We start from the raw sequence: 12170 nt of genomic DNA, 5'->3' as shown, positions 1-12170 counted from the left end.
CCCCCCCAAAAAAAATAAATCCATTTCAGGAGTATCTGGACCTGTTTGTGCAATCAACTATGCCAAAGGGACTCCATACAAAGTGCCAGGGAGAACTAGATCGAACTAGATCATCAGTGATGTGAACAAAACTGTTTATTGCCACATCAAGGCTCAGAAGAAAAGAGCTTTGTGTTGAAGAACATGCTGGCTCATGCCGTACCCTTGCAGCAGCGGCAGGAGCCCACCACCACTGCTGGATGTGTTACTTGCAACTCCTGACTCTGGGGATAGTCAGAAGGTGGTTGATGGGTGTGGGGACCGATTCAAGCAGAGAGGGCAAGTAGCAGAGTCAAGGCTGGTGGGTAGCACAACTGCTCTGCCATTCCAGGCAATTGCTGCTCTTGACAGCTAGCTTTTCTGCCCTGGCATATGGTCTGTGAGGATTTAGGAAGGTACTGGTATCAATATCATTGGTTGTCTAGAGCAAGTGAGTGCACTTAATGGAAGCAGTGATGTTTATGTTTCATTTCTAGGAAGAATTGTGCAAGGCTGTCATGCTGCTCCAGCAAATATCCTTCAGAAAACTTTCCCATCAACTGGAAAATGCCAAGATAGCTTTCCATCCAGTTGGCAACTGCCGTTCAAGTAGTAAAGGGTGAGCTGTGAAACTGGTTGTAGAGGCTATGATTGAAAACAGACTCTTAAGATATGAACTACTCAGCGTAACTGAGAATTTTTAGCTCCTTCCAGGATTTAAAGTGTTCCCCCAAGCTTTGTTTACAGTCTGGCATGAAAGAAGTTCCTTTCTTTAGTAATTTCAGTATGGAACCTTCATCACTTGATTACCTTACATTAGAGTTACTGGCACATGAGTAAATTCATGTGATGGGGACTCGAACTGGTCCAGGGTGTTAGTTTTATGGCTCATTCTTGAAATACTGCAAAGGCCAAATTGCATTTTGGGAGTCTTCCTGGATTTAAAAGCTCTTCAAATCTAGGCACAGAAGACTTGGAATGATTTTACTGGCCGGAGGCCTTGCAGTCATCTCCTGCCCTTCCTTTCTTTGCTGACATTGAGCCCCTCAGAGAACATGGAAGTTGAGCGATGCCAGGGTGACCAGCAGAGACAGTTTAATTCACTTTCTGCATTAAAAAAACCAACAACCATGAATGCACCTCTCCCCAGATGAGGTGATGGGAGCAGAGTAGGGCTGCTGTAGCCAGCATCTACAGGAACTCAGTATCACAGTGTCTGAACGTTTAACAGTTACTTGGCAGAGTAGGATCCTCAAAGCTGCAGGTAGCCATTCTGTGTGCTTGGGAGTGAGGGATTTTTATAGGCAGACACCGGGACAGTGGAGCACCTAAGGATTACACAGAAGGTTTGTTGACTGCTTAGTAGCATTTGGATGCCTGAGAAGGGCTCCAGTGCATTTACGGATCTTGTTTTCTAGATCCAATTCAAAGAGACTCTTTGAGAGTCCTGAGATAGAGAAAACAGTGGGGCTGAGGACAGAGGTGGGCTCGCAGCTATGTGTATCAGCAAACTGTGCTTCTCCAGAGGTGCAGGAATCTCCTTTCCCTCGTGCTTCTGTGCTCTAGATAGCAATTTGCCACTCAGCCTGGAAGTACTTGGTGGTTACAAGCATTTTGTGGTGACCGCTCACTGCATGGCTGCTGTCTTGCAAGTCTCTCTGCCCAAGTATCTGGGCTTCTGAGGTCTGCTAGTGACCAACGGCAACGGCCAAATGACTGTTGGTCTTTGTTGCTATGAATTTTATGTTCATACAACCGAATGCATTTGGAAACTCTTCCTTTGTGGTTAAATAGAGTTGTATTTCCCCACATGAAGCCAGTGGGGTGCAGATAACTGAGAAGGTGGGAAGACTTCCTTCTTAGAAGACATAAAGGCCTTGTCTTGCAGCTGCCTCAGCAGTTCTGCTGGTTTAAGGTTACAGCACAAGTGAGTATTCAGTTTCTGAAACATAGGTGTCTACAGTGATTTTAGATATCCTGAGCATTCCTGACCTCTGCACATTAGTAGCATATAAAACAGGCTGTTCATGGGGTCTGTGCCTTTTTGGAGAGGCAGCGGCAGACCAGGGACAAAACCTGAGGGCATTACAACATAGGTGGCTGTGATTAGGCAGCTGACTCCCAGCCAACATGTCTGCAGGCTTGGGGCCACGCTACGTGCTGCGGGACTGATGGTAACTGCCTGCTCCAGTAAGGCAAAGCAGGGGTTATACAGATACCTGCACCTACTTGGAGTATGCCATAACATTTCACAAAGACAAAGTTTCTCTACACGTGTGGAACACTAGGAATACAGCAGCCATATTTCCTGCCCTAGGCAAGAAGAGTTCATTTTAGGATTCTCCTTTGATTTTCCATACTTTGTTCTTATGCCACTCTCATAAAATTTGTATTGTTTTTCTTTTCTACGGGAAAAATAAGTATCCCAACCAGTAAACAGATCAGGCAGTGAAGCCTGATTCAAAATAAAAAATCTACTGTGGGAAACTCAATAGTAATAAAAAGCTCTTAGCCAGAAATGTGGCATTGCTTTGAATTATTCAGTTCACACGTATCTGTACCACCAACTACTATTGTACAGAAACAGAGCTGTCCCACTGCATGCTGCATGCCCTGGAGAGCTAGTGCTGCTGTAGTTCATTCTTAGTGCAAAGAGATCTATTTCTGCTGACAGGAAGCTCCAAATGCCATGGGGCTACAGAATCCAGAGTCCTGTTAAAATATGGGCTGTCTGAATATCACCCTGTCAGAAGTGGAACGATGTATAGTTTTCTCTTTGATATTACAGATGACTGGCTGAGGAGTTTGGTGGAAAAAAATGCTGTTTGTAATAATGAAGGAATAGGTGGAAACAGATGCCATCCCACTTATTGGTCATTCCTTCATTTCAGCAGTCCCCACATTACCTCCCAGAACATGAAGCCGGCTTGGATTAGAAGCAGAAAATACCTACCAGGATTCTTGAAATTTCAGTTCACTCTTACTTGACTTTTGCTGCACTCTGATAAATCAAAGTTTTGAGAGTTCTGAAGCTGGGAACTTGCCCTGTAACTCTCATATGTTTGCATTTGAGGGCCTGTAGTGACAGTCCACCACCGTGATCTATGGCAGGCACTCCGCTGTCTTGCCATCTGCTCAAAGCAAAAAGGAATCTGGCAGCTACTTGGGTTTACAGGCTTGAGTATAATTTCCTGTCAGACTCTGCTGTATGGTCACACACTGTGACAAAGGAAAGGAAGGTCGTGAGGCTTGAGATGGTTTCTGTATCAGGGAACACCACAGTCTTGTACCAGATACTGCTGTCTCCTACCCAGACCAGCTGCTCCTCACTGGGAGAGGCAGCTCAGTCACTCTGGCAGGAAGGAGGTGAGATTCCAGGTGACTGACTGAGCAACAGACTCTGAAAAGCTCTGTAGATGTGTATCTCCATGTCATTCTTCACAAGATTTCGCCACAGGTCTGATGAGTTCATTCAGTTTTCACAGGGCTAAAGCTTTCATGTTTAAGTAGCTGCCTCTGCTGGGAGATAAGGGGACAACTGGAAATTGAGTGATGACCTGGAAACTGCAGGTGGGAATAGCTATAGTGGATCAGAGAAAAGAGTCTCTCCCCTCGTGCCAGTGCCTAAGGCCCTTCTCTGAGTCCCCAAGGAGCCTGCATATCCCTTCAGCAGGCTGGCAGGCATACAGCTGGTCTGCCTCATGTCTTGGAAACACCTCCATGTGCTTGAATCCCAGTTCTCACTTTTGAGTGTCCCACTTACACAGGGAATGGCAGCACCCATCAAATGTCAAAGGGAACTTACACTGAAATCACCTCTTTAAATGCATTGAGAACTTCTGGCATCCCAGGCTGGGCTGAGACAAACAGCATCACTAAAATCTACCATAGTTTTAGTGGTCAAAGACTTGCAGATTCCAATTAATGTGGGTAAAATAAAGCATTTTATGTCCTTCTGTGTTTAGCTTCTACTCTGCCTGGTGGCACAAGCCTGCAACGCACACCTACAGCATGAGAGCTTAGCTTAGCACCTCTGGAGAAAGATCAGTGATTTAAAGCAATCTTGATGGAAAGCAACGTTATCAGTTTTAGAGAGACCCAAGCACTGATTTATTGTCCACATCAGTGCTGAGATCCTGGTGCTGATAGGAGGCTGCTAGTGGATGAAGCTATTTCTTTCCATTTCTCTTGCTGCAGCTGGGAGATTTTTAAAACGTTCCATATGTGGAAATTTATGTAAAATTGACACTGCGCAACTCCGGCACATAGTGAGTCTGGAACAACGGAATAATGATATTAATTTGCAGATGATCCCACATAGGGTTTGCCAGGACATCAGCAATGACTGCAGTTAGAAGTCTGTGTGTCTGAAACAAGCACCTAATAACTCTCACAGCAGTTTTTAACAATGAGCTTATGCAGACTGTGGCAGGGTTAGAGACTGAGAACATATTGCAGTTATTACAGAGGCTGAAGTCCAAGTTCCTTTTCAGACACGTCACCAGTAATGTGTTTTAATCAAAAGTATTTTAGTGAAGTAAATTGGAATCATCTGGATCTGACTGGCATCGTATTCTCTCAAGTGTGATTTATTTCCTCATCCCCTTAATGAGCCGATAGGAATACTTTGTGATGGACGTGAAGAATATTAAAAGATCTGCAATGGGCTCTGTTAGTACGGCCTGAACAGAAATGTGGTGGTCACTGGCTTTGTAGCAGCAGGCCGTGAAGCCACAGGGAAGCTGTGGGAATGGTCAGCACTGTAAAAAGGCCATTTGCAGGGGCTGGGGTCTCTTCTTTGCCACTGTTGAAATCACAGCAAGGTGAATAAATCCTAAAACTGATTTATTGTTGGCATTTTGTCCTGCTGGATAAACATCTAGGAAGATACTGTGGGATTTGGGGATGAACACAATAATCCATTTTCAAGGAAGGATGCGGTGTGTACCTGTACGTGTGTGTGAAGCAGCCATCACAGCACACACTCAAAATAAAGCCCTAAATCTGTCCCAAGGTAGGGAGTAGGAGAGAGGGAGTTTATTATTTCTTCCACCATATTTTTCTTCTTGATTTTGGCTGAGAAACAGAACTTAAGGAGGAATTTGAATTCTCTGTCACAATGAAAAGCCTGGGAGGAGCTTCTTGGTGTGCTTTTTGCATAGCAGGCATTTGAACAAATTGCTGCACAGGTCCCTGAACTGCTTGACATGCGCTTTTGTTTGGACAAACAGTGGTTTCCTCTACTGCTGGCCCTAACGTCTTGTGGAAGAGGGATGTTCCTCTCCACCAAGTTTAAATGGATGCCTATGCTCAGTGCCTGTAGTCTGTGAGTGGCCTGTTGAATTAATCCTGAGAGTATTCAGAATTTGTCAGTTTTATGAAGTTTTTGAATAAGTAATCATCACTTTTCCTGAAGCCTATCATTTGGGTGCTGCAATAATTAGGGTGTCCATTTGCCAGATTCTATCATCTACTAACACAAAGCAAGTAGATAAAAAATGGCTGGGTGAGGAGAATGAGGCCGTATCTTGAAGAAGAGGATAACAGGTTAGAAATGTCAGAGCTGTGTCTCCATAAGCAGACAGGAGTTAGGTAAGGTTTTGGAGCTGGTTGAGCTGTGACACAGTTAAGGAGCTCAGACAGCAGCGCTGCAGCTGGGGGTGGGAGGCAGGAGTGGGCAGTGGCCCCTGGGGACAGCTGAGGGCAGCCACTCTGGAGTTGCACCTTATGTCCTCAGTGGAGCCCATTAAATCTCTGCAGAAGATGGAAGGAACCAGATGTCTTTGAAGAGATATCCACAGTAATAACATGTGAGTTGACATATGTATCACACAAATGTGCAGCACAGGTTAGGTATGCTGTGCATGCAGCCTGTGCTGATCAGCAGACCAAAACCACTTCTTAGGGCAAGGAAACAGCTCTTGTTCCTGCTCTGTCCCCACTCAGCAAGTGTCAGGACGTGTCTTCACAAGTGAATGTAGGAATAAGGTACAACAGTGCAGGAAATGACATGAAAGTGGGTGGTCAGGGACGGTGGCCATGAGTTACTAAAATGCTTGCATGGGACATACTTTTATCCTTTGAAAATAGATGCAGAAATCTCCTTATATCTAGGGATGTCTTACATAGCCCATGACTGGGAAGTTAGTTAATGCCTCATTCCTGCAATCAATGTCCAGGGCTGCTCACCTGAAAGCAATATAGCGACATGCTCAGAGGCTGCTCAGCATGTGTTGGCCATGCACACATTTCTGCACTGGGAGATGTCAGTGCAAGGCTGTCACAGGAAACCACTGGTGTGGGTGTGAGGAATTTCTTTTATGATTCATCTGTAAAGTGCCAAATGCATTTCTCATTGTAGAAACAGCAATAGTGGTCCTTATATATTTGACTTCAAGGGCAGCATTTGTCTTGCATCGATAAAGTAAAGGCTGTCTTTATATTGTTTGTGTTGCAAGAATTGTCAGAAGCCATTCAGCCTGCATGGAGATCAGTGACATTGTGTTCTCATAACACATAGTTTCATAGTTTCATAGTTTCGTGCGGGTTGGAAGGGACCTTAGAGATCATCGAGTCCAGCCCCCGGAATTCGAGCCTCTGTGTAGCAGAGCGGCACTTCTACCACTTGCGCCACAGGGGGGATTCGAACTCCGGGCCCCAGTGTTGCAAGGCGGCGTCTTTAACCACTGCGCTGAAGTCCATTATTGTTTCTGGAGATCTGTGTAGCCTGAACTCATCATTTAGCTGCCTGATCGTTTGCGTGCATGATTACTTGTTTCCTCTTGGATACTGTTTCATAGAACTGTAGCTATGAAAATGAAATGGCCTTTTGTTTGTGCAACAAAATAAGTGATGAAAAGACACATCCATTTCCCTGCTGGGAAGTTAGTGCATGCTTTAGGCCCCAGAGCAGGCTGTGGGCTGAGACTGCACTGCTGCCATTGTTGCTCACAGGAGGACCAAGCCCTCCTGTTGCCCTGGACTGTGCAGTGCCAGGTGCTGTACAAAGGCAGTTTGAGGTCCCTTAAGCTTCAGCGTATGGTGTTCCCCCAGGGAAGCGCCCCTAGGCACAGGAGGTCATGAGAAGAGACCCACAGGGTTCAGATGACCTTTGTGCAGGTTATCACCTCTCATGTTTCAATGGCAAGATGAAGGCACAGGAGGAGGATTAGAACAGAAAATAAATTGTTCACACCATCTTGCTTATGCGCCTCCTCTCTTGGCTCTCCTCACAGCAAAGTCCTTCTCCAGAGCCACACTATTATCTGGGTTTTGGGCTCAATCTGGGCCTGAAGGAAGAGGCATGGAAACACTGCTCCATCTGTGCCATCCGCAGGATGGATCTCAGGGCATCTGGTGTGAAATGAAGCTGTGCTCAGCATTCATCTGGTGTTACAGCTGAGCGCATCCAACTCGGTTTGGGCAGCCGTGAGAGCTGATAGAGCCCATTGGGCTTCACCTGGTGAGGGGACATTACTGAAAGGATGAAAATGGGCCTTTTTAATTGCCAAGCCACTTGAATCAATAGGGAGCTCTGCATGCTACTCGGTGTGGTCTCCATGGACCCCACATGAAAGATGAAGGCAGCTGCGACCTCGTTTCACCACCCTTGCCTCAATCAATAGCTACCAGCTTTTAAAGTCCCAAAAGGTGTGATTAAGCCTCTGCTGCGTGAAGTTAGCATTTCTTACCATGCAGCCCATTGTCCTGAATGAAAGGACCTAAAAGCCATTATACTGTGAGGGTTAATGACCAGATGTCCCTGGAAGGAAGCCCATCAGCTCTGGCCCCCCGTGCCAGGAATTGCTGCAGCTGATTTCATTCCTCTTTGCATCCGTGTCTTAGCTTCAATGGACACTCCACCTGGGTGAGCAAGTATACGTGTGCAGGTCTAAATCTAGGGATGTCCTGGGAAAGAGCTGAAAGGAGAGCAGTGTTATTCATTACTGTGGCATGGAGGACACTCAGTCAGTGACAGGCAGGAAGATTAAACCTTTCCATACCTGGGAGTAGGACAGTTCACATTTCTAGTCCATACACTCAGCACTTTCTCTGGACCAGTCCCTCTTATGAAGTGAGAGCTTGCCTGAACATGGTAGTGCCAGCAAGGCTTACATCATTTTATATCCCCTTGTAAGAGGGATAAGCTTTAATACTGCGTGAACAAGGCAATAGTGATGTCTGTGGGAAAACAGTAAGGACACGTTTGTGGTTTGCAACAGCAGATGCATCAGCACCTTTAACAGGAAGAGAAAGGGCAGCATCATTTGCAGAAATTAATGGACAAAGCAAAAATTGCTTCATATGTGATGTATGTAACCTGTATACTTCACAGCGCTAGTATTGATACATCATTCTCAAAGGGCCATTTCAGTGTTGCTGTTTTCATGTAGAAGTCTACAGGTACATACATCAACTTAACAGGGTTCTTTGAGCAGCTGGCCTTCCTGCTGCATTTGTCTTTCCCCCCTCTCTCATTATTGATCCTGGAGATCAAGAGGCAGCGAGGACATCTCACTCCAGAGCCAATAGTGGTATCTTGCTGTCCACATGGTGTATTATTGACTGCATGTCACTCCACTCAGGCAGCACAATTGGACAGGGACTTTGGTTAGCGCAATCCAACTGAGGTCTGTGGTGATTGCTGGGGTGTCATTATCAGTCTTCTGGCATGTTTTGCAGTTGTTAATTAAGCCTTTTGTTTTCCTGCATCTATTTTGCATGTTAAAATTCTGGAAGCCTCTGAAAAATGTGTATAAATCTGTGGTACCTTTTGCCAGCAGCTGCTTTGCTTTCAAAGGAAGAAAAGTAAAAGTCCTGGAAGGCTTCTCTCTGTAGGCTGAGCCTTTGTAAGTGTATCTGTGTGTAAGAACAGGCCATTAAGGATTTGCTGCTCCAGGACAGAGGTGAAAATAAACTTGCTCAAACAGAGTACAGCACACAGATGAATCTGTTCATAATTCACCCTGAGTGCAAGATTAGTTTCCTCTGAAATGCCACCAGAAAGCACTTGCACACAATCTAGGTCAAAGTAAGGAAGGCTGCTGGAGGATTGACTGAAAACAATGGAGTGAAGCTGAAATTACCTGTGTATAACAGCAGTCTAAATCTCAGCCAGATGTTGGCAGTGATAAATTTGCTGTGGGAACAGAGGTCTGCACCCCCCTGCAGACCCTGCAGAAGAAAGAAACTGAATTGTATGTTAATTTAAGTCCCCACAAAGACCTCAAAATCGTCTTACCTGTATCACTGCAAAAGATCTCTGCTCCTGATCATGCTAAAAGTATGCTGAACACCCATTCTCACAGCTAGCTCATGCTAAGTTTTTTCCTGCAGTCTCACTTCCTCAATAACATAATTGTTCTTTGAGCTCAGTACCACGAACCAAACATTGATACAGATTAACATGAACAGCAGATGATGTGAAACAGAAAATCCAGCTCGACTCATTCAGCATAAACAAATATTTTGAGGTGCGCTGCTCAGGCAGTGATTAGTTTGCCAGCTGTAAGTAGAGCTACAGAGGAAATGAAAAGGATGGAGTACGCTGAAAGCAGCAGTGGGAAAAATATGACATCAGGACACATTAATTCATAATGCAGCAGGGCAGGAGTGGAGTTTAGGCTGGGATCTGCTGGATTTTAAGATTCTTGCCTCTCTGTGAGTACTCAGCCCATCTGTGAGATGCTTTTTATGCTCTTAAGACAGCAATGGAGTGGAAACTTTTTTTCTTTTTCCTTTTAAATAGGCAGGAGGAGGGGGGAAAGCGCTGAATTAAAACCAAGCTCTCATGAGAGGAAAATATTGTATGTACCTTTACAAAATTCTCCAGGATACAGCTGCAGATATTGAAGACAAATGGTTGCATAAAAACGCCAATAAAGATAATAGTGGAAACAAGCTATGCCTAGAGTTCACTCCAGCTTTTGGTTCTGATAGTGAAAAAGATAAGAGCATAATGGGGCTTATTGATGCAGCAGGAGGCAGAACTATACAACAGCTACAGGGATTTAAAACCTCTAAGTACTGTGTACAGAAGTCTGAGGTGGCAAATTGCTGCTAAGATCATGAAAGCAAGAACAGTACATGCTAAATGATGGAAGTACTTGATGGCCTCGCTACCTTCACTTGCAGACACTATGAGTGGCATCTTAGAGCCCTCCCCAGAATCAGACATCTCAGTGAGCACTATTAGATGGAAAACAGAATGTTTGGCAGAAATACAGTTCTTATTGCCAAGAAACACCAAAAAGGCTTCAAACTCTACTGCCAGTGCTAGAACATTAGCCAGGACAACTCAGTAGCTTTAGCACAGGGTTTCAGCTGAAAAAACAGCCTCTAACAGAAAGCAGCCCAGTAATTTTAGCACTCAGCAGTATTGCAAGAGATGTAGGAAAATTAGTCTTAAGTTACTCTTCCTATTTTAAATAATGCCTTGAGCTTCCATATCTGACAATACGGAAGATGTCTGCTTACAGTAAGAGCTTTTGGTGGCCTGGAGATGATCCTAATGCCTGGAAATGAAGAAAAGATCTGGGAGAAAGAAGCCTGAACAGCCTGAACACTTCTTCCTGAAACTGAATACTGGTCACTTCATCACTTCACACCTACACATCTGACAACGTGGCAAGGCAGGAAAGGGCCCTATTGTGCCACTTCCTCTGATTCTGAAGAAACCTTCAGACACAAATTATGTGCAAAGGAATAAAAAGAACACATTTTGAGCCAGAAGTTCTGGAGACGGGAATGAGAAAATTGAGGGGTGGAATGAAACAGGTGGGAAAATAGAAAGCTTAGTTCACTTCTGCCAAACTTACCACATGTTTCTTGGGTGCTAATGTGGACATCGCCTGAGTCCTTGTGAGCCCTGAGCATTCAGCCTGCACTTTGCAGGACAGGCCTATTCTGTGGTCACCAAGGGCTGTTGAGAGCAAGGCGTAAGCGTGGGAGGCACATGTACTATTGGTACTCACAGGTCAGGGCTGAGAGCGTAGTTGGTGGCCTATATTGATTAGGTTTAAACTGTCAACCAAGAAGACCATGTGAATATCACGTGAATATGTGACATACCAGTGGGAAAACAACTACTGCCTTCCCTAGGATGGCTTAGAAATGGTCCTGAAGCCATTCATGGCCTCTCCTCTACTGACATACCAGATGCTATTGAGAACCTTCCTCACACCTGCCCTTGAGCCTTCAGCCTGCTCCTTTTGAACCTGCCTTGTGAGCTCTCTTAGACTTTCTACCACATGTATGTACAAATCCCCACAGCCACACTGTTGTCCTCCTCAGAAAACCTACCTGTGTCAGGGGTTCTCCAGCACATAGGGCAGAGCTGCTGCAACAGAAGGGCTGCAGCAGAGGCTGTGCCCCTGCTCCCAATGGTCACTAGGACTCTGGGTTCTCCCACTGTCCATTGTCTCTCAGATGCTAAAGCTGTTGCAGCAGGAGCAGCCTCAGTTACACACACACATCCACAGTACAGTGGGGCCTCTGACTGGATGCAGCAGTGCATTACCTCTAAATAGAAAAATACCACTAGGAGAACAAAGACTTTCAGCTGAGATTGACATTTTATTGCATGGGTGGTAGGTATCAAAGGGTTTTATGGCTCTTCTGGAGGCACTTCAGTCCAGTTGGATTAAAATCAGCACAGCTGTTCTCCAACTGCTTATAAAAACGCTTCCAGCCATCGCCACTTCCTGCTGTCACCGTCCTTCCTCTGGAAGCTGCACCATCCCGTTCCGCTCAGCTCAGAGCTTTGCCTTTCCTTTTTCTCCCCATCTGCCTCTTAACTGTGTGCTTAGTTCAGGCTGAGCAGTCTCCATCCATGTACGGCCCCTGCACCCCCAGCAGCTGCCTTCAGCATAGAGCTGGAGAGCAGAGAGCAGGGTGTGGGGTTACCAGGACACAACATGAAGTTGCACTGAACTGAACTGTGAGCATTGGACATGTCGGGCTCCTCTTGCTCTCCCGTCCCCTTGACACTGGGGTTGCAGCAATTTGATGCCTCACCTGCCTTGGGACTGCTCACAGGGCAGCAGGTCAGGGGCTGCTTTGTGGAGGCAAGGTGGTGAGGACTACACAAGGAGGGGAGCAGCAGGCACAGGGGTAGGGCTCACAGCTCGTCTAAGCATCTCTGGTTACTCTCT

This window comes from Coturnix japonica, chromosome 10 (genome assembly GCF_001577835.2).
Source record: "Coturnix japonica isolate 7356 chromosome 10, Coturnix japonica 2.1, whole genome shotgun sequence".
Lineage (NCBI taxonomy): Eukaryota > Metazoa > Chordata > Aves > Galliformes > Phasianidae > Coturnix > Coturnix japonica.
This window is presented reverse-complemented; position numbering follows the sequence as displayed.